The sequence below is a fragment of the Elephantulus edwardii genome, unplaced genomic scaffold (genome assembly GCF_000299155.1).
Source record: "Elephantulus edwardii isolate Elephantulus edwardi_28Jun2011 unplaced genomic scaffold, EleEdw1.0 scaffold00109, whole genome shotgun sequence".
NCBI lineage: Eukaryota > Metazoa > Chordata > Mammalia > Macroscelidea > Macroscelididae > Elephantulus > Elephantulus edwardii.
In genome coordinates this window covers 3,225,039-3,230,472 of record NW_006399859.1, presented here as the reverse complement: position 1 = coordinate 3,230,472, position 5,434 = coordinate 3,225,039, and positions in this window count along the sequence as shown.

The following is a 5,434-nucleotide window of genomic DNA, read 5'->3' as shown; positions in this document are numbered from 1 at the left end:
TTTTTTTTGTCCCAGGAACATGTAAATTGTTAAGATACTGAGGTTAGTGAGGAAATAACAGAGGAGTGAATGAATCAGTGAATTATGAAAATGTGATTCTGTTTTAGTGGTAATCTACATTGCGTTAGGCTCATTATTTTATCCTAGTTCTAGAACTGGCTGGAGAAGTTCCCTGGAAAAAGGAAGGGTGATAAGTCAAATGACTTGAAATATCAAAGTGCTTATAAAATTAGAGATTAAACTAAAAGGGAAGAACCAACCAAAAGCATTGCTGCTGGGTCACTGTGACTCGGTGAGATTGTACAGGGCAGTGTAGAGCTGTCTTGCAGTTTCCAACGCTGCACATTTTTAAGGAAGCAAATTGCTACATCTGCCTCCCGAGCCAGGGCTGGTGGGTGCAAACACTGACCTTTCAGTTAGCATCTGAATATATTAACCAACGTGCCAACAGGGCTTCTACGCACAAGAAACTACCAAAACTCCATTGCTAACAAGTTGACTCCATTGGTTTTCTGAGGCTGTAAATCTTTATGGGAAGAGACTTCTCTTCGTTCTCCTATAGGGCGGAGGACATTGTTAGGCACAGGGCCCTGACAATCTCAATGCATCCTCCCTCTTTTGTCTTGCCTTTGTATAAATGCTTCCTAAATCTATGTGCATGTATCTTGGGTTGAAGGCAGGAAGTGCTGTGAATTTGCACTAAGCTGCTATTGGTACTTTGCAAAGTCAGTGCAATGCTATGGAGAGTGGCAGAGACTGGTAGTTACCTGTGAATGTTTGTTCTCAGTTTCCTGTATAGCATCTCTGCATTTGTTAAGCACATTATCACAGGTCCAAAGGTGACGTTTCCCAGTTCCTCTGCAGCCAAGGGTTATAGATGGAGTACTGGTCTGGTCCTACTTCTTTATCCAACCCTGAATCCTCACTCTTGACATGTCTTCACTGTAGGCAGACTTGTCCTTTTACTTTGAACTTGACTTTCTATCTAGGCCAGTGGCACGTGGGTGAAAGCATTAGTGTGCCAGTTTGGAGTCTAGGCACTAAAAGACAGCCTACTTCTAGTCTCTCATTTGTGCCTCCATGGATCTTTTGGGAAGAACAACTTCTGGGTAGCCAGCTATCCCCCAAGATGATAAAATACCGAATCTTTCGAATGCCATGACTGGCTATCACTGTAAGGCAGAGCAAATCAACACCCCCGCTGCAGTCTGGAGTAGCACAGCTTGGCTGAGGCCAGCTTGGATAAGCTGAACCTCAGCCATCGTGCAGGGATGTGAGAATAAAAGCTATGTGTCACTGAATGTTATATGGTTGGTTGTTATACAGCAATCACTAATAAGCACATAAAAAAATTACCACCTAAGCAAATTTTTGCTCAAATATAAGTGGAAGTGATGTATAAAACTCCTAAGCAAACTTTCTTAAAATGTAATTATTTTTATATTGGTTTATGTATAATATTAATATATTGTGTTTTATTCATTACATCATGTTTTATACATTCCTTTATTCACATTGTGTTTCATATGATCAAAACATTGTATTTTATAAAATTAATCACTATTGATCCAAGCCTATGATTACCCTACCTTTTCAGTCCACACTTGATCTTTCCTAGTTCCTTCACCTCCCTCCTTTGCTAACCAAACTCTTCAACCTCATGATATTTCCCCCTTCTTGCCCTTAGCCCCCCTTCCCTGCCCTTCCCCCTTTGAACTTCGGTATACATCTTACTAGTAATCCATTTTTACAACAACAGTCTTGTGCAGTATTTGTCCTTATGAGATTGAATTAGTTCACTCAACATAACTAAGCATACTTTTATCTTCATTCTTTTCCATATTTTGCTTCCTGGACTGTGGATATAGTGGCTGGAATACCAGCAGCCACACTGAACCATAAGGGCAAGAACTCAATTCTAGGGATGGTGGAACAAGGATCTACAAGGAGTTGTCTGGGACCTTGATTATATCACGGAACCACCACGCTTATCCTGGGTTATCCAACTTCAGCATTCTTTCACATAAGAGAGCATTAAGTATTTATCTTTCATGAGCTACTTTCTTTTGGATATTTTCCTATTTCATGAAAGCAGGTAGTAAAATGAACTGATCCAGTAAAGTAGGAGAACAGAAGCAGACCTAGGTACCACTGGGACATGTGGGTAAACTTAATATGCCCCCCTTTTTTTGGTTCAGGAAGATTTTTCTGGACTCTGGAAAGGCATGTAAGCTTTGGAAATGATCACATCTGGTGAGCTCCGGTGGCCTAGTGGCAAGAAGGGGCACTGCAATCCCAGAGATGCATGGTTCAAATCCACCAGATGCTCTGCTGAAGGAGGGACAATTTATTCCTGTACCAGTCAGATCTAATTTGACAGTAGACACACACACACACACACACACACACACACACACACACACACACACTTCAGTATTTCTACACAACAAAGCTCTACCACACATAGCACAACCAATACCCCAAAAGCTCTAAAAATAGGAAATGACCACATCTGTTTTATTGAATTGACAGGGCCAGTCTAATGTGAAAGGATATTCATAAAGTAACTAGAGTAGACTTTGCACTAAAATACCTCACTGTGCCATTCTGTGGTAGTCTGAAGTTTGGCCAGGAGATATTTCTTGTTCAAGTCAAGCTGCCTGCTCATTCCTTTAAAAAGGAATGTTTCATCTTTCCTAACTCAGTGTAAACTTAAAAGGATATCATCTTTCTAATTTTTCTTTACAATAATGATAATAGATAGCACTGAAACATGGAGGTTCTAATAGGACTAAAGAAGCTTGGAGAATAAAGCCTAAATGGGCTTTCTGTGAGCAGCCTAGGCTACTGGGGGAAGGAACTGATCAGGTTTGAAAGCTGAGCAATGACTTAGTCTCTTCCCTAGACTTTTAGTTTTCATGTGAAGGAGTTTCCTTTAAATCCTTGGCCTTTTACCCCCCACCCTTTAGAGGAAGGTAATAGTTATGGGTCTTCATTTCTCAATGAGATCTCTTTCTCTCTTCATCCAATTCAGTGGGAGCAGATGGCCATGCCATGTCCAGCCTGGAGGGAGGACAGATGGCCAGTCCAGTCAGGCAAGTACACCAGGCTGTGCTCTTTCAGGGTTGTCTCTATTTTAATAAAGGTGGCATTTTTGCCTCCTGCTGACCCCTTTGTCTTCTCTCTAGTTTAGAACTCTTATAGAAAGGAGGGGTATTGTATACTGGTCTCTGACAAGACCTCGACAGGAAGCTTGAATTCACAGGCTTTGTCTCCAGGAAGAGCAGTAGAGTTTAATGATCACTATACAAACTCTGCAGTCACATTGCCTGGCTCAGCCACTCGGGACATGATTTAGTCTCTCTGTCTTTGAAATAGGCATACAGCCTGAATCCATCAGCTGCCCAATGGGAGGATGAGCAACCTCTGAGAACCCACTGGAGGGTCAGGTATGGGTAGGTTCCAACTCAACGGTACACAACAGTCACAGCCCCACACAGAGGGAGTTCCGGTGGTTTGGTGGTAAAGCATTGCACTTCCAACCCAAAGGCAGGTTTGAATCCACCAGCTGCTCCGTGGGTGAAAAACGGGCACTCTCCTCCCATGCAATTTATTGCTTCTGAAAACCCATGTGAGGTCAGCTATGAGCTCTGAATCAACAGTACATACAATAACAATCCTACACAGGGGCTCTGGTGTCTTAGGACATAGGGCGTTTCACCACCAATTCAAGGGTGAGTGTTTCAAATCCACCAGCTGCTCTGTGGGAAAAAGACAGACAATCTCCTCCTATGTGATCTACAGACTGAAAAACTCACTGGAGGTTCAAGTACAAGTTGGTTCTGGCTGGATGGCAAAAGTACTAGTTAGCCCCACAAACCTGACTGGACTACTGTGAGGAGTAAATGAGATGATTTATGCAAAGTAATTCATCATTGTCATTCTGGTCAGAGTTGGGTCAGACTTGATTCGAGGATCTGTTAAATTGTAGCTTGTCTTCTTTTATCTGGTCTATTGGAGTGGATCACGTGTGCCTCCTTAACAGGTAACAAATCCGGAGATGGCCACATTTTGGTTACTATCATCAGAAAAACCTGAAATGCGTCCATGATTATTGATGTTATTTATGGATTAGTGAGGTTCCTGCCAAAGAATGATGAGATAGCTTTATCTAAATGTCTATTTATTGATTTTTCTATCTTCCCACCAATTTATACCTAGCTTTGTTCTAAAAAGAAAATATATGAAGCTGTAAGACAGAAGGACCAAAGTAACCTAACAAAACATGGGTCACTCTAATTTGGAAGCCATTGAAGTTGACTATTCATGGGAGTAGAGAAAACATGTAGCAATAGAGGAGGGGGAAATGCATGCCTTCCTCTCTGTTATGGCACATGCTTTTCAGAAAATGAACATACCCCACCACCAGTCAGGCTCTCACAGCTCCAGAAAGCATCGGGCTGGTAGGATTGTGAAGGCAACTTGAGTGTTTCTGTAATTTTCAGACTCTGTCAGCAAATTGGTGCTCTGCCCTCATTTTCTTCAGTTTTATGAGAAATTATGCTATGTGCACATAAAAGTGAGGTAGTTGAATGGCTGCACAAAGGAGAGTGGTGTAGGGAGGTGAGTTAGGGGTACATTAGAGACATCTCAGAGGGAAGGATTTGCAGTCTGCTTCAAAAAAAGCAGCCACTGGAAGCCCTGTGTACAGTTCTTCGCTGACACACGTGGGGTTGCTCTGTGTTGAAACTGACAAAATGCCTACTGATTTGAATGAGCTGGGGAACCTGCCAGGGCCAGACCTGCCTCTAGTCATAGATTGTTGGAATAACAAAAAAGGAGTCTCTCTGGATCTTCCTTGGTGATTTGACGAAGTAGAGCAGCTCTGGGGTCCAGTGAGATAAGGCAGTCCTGGTTGTTTCCTTGGTGATGATAAATGAGAAGTTTTAGTTTTCCAAGCTGCATCCTGGAGGAGCATTCATGGATTCATTCAACAGATACTTATTGAGCTCCTAACGTGTCCTATTTCCATACCTTTTCAACCTGTATGCAGAACAGATTATCTGAGAGGCTGCGCTCTATGAGGAGAAGTGTGGTGTCAGGATTGGTGGAAGATCTATCAACAACCTGCATTATGCCAATGACACAACCCTGCTTGCTGAAACTGAGGAGGACCTAAAGCGCTTGCTGCAGAACGCCAAGGACGGCAGCCTTCAATATGGTTTGAGGCTCAATACAAAGATTCTCACCAGTGGACCAATTGGCAGCATCAGGATGGATGGTGAAGAGATTGAGATTGTTAACAACTTTAGTTTGCTTGGTTCTACAGTCAAAACTCTTGGCAACAGCAGCCAGGAAATTAAAAGACGTATTGCGATGGGAAAGTCTGCTGTTAGGGACCTCTCCAAAGTACTGAAGAGCAATGGTGTCACTC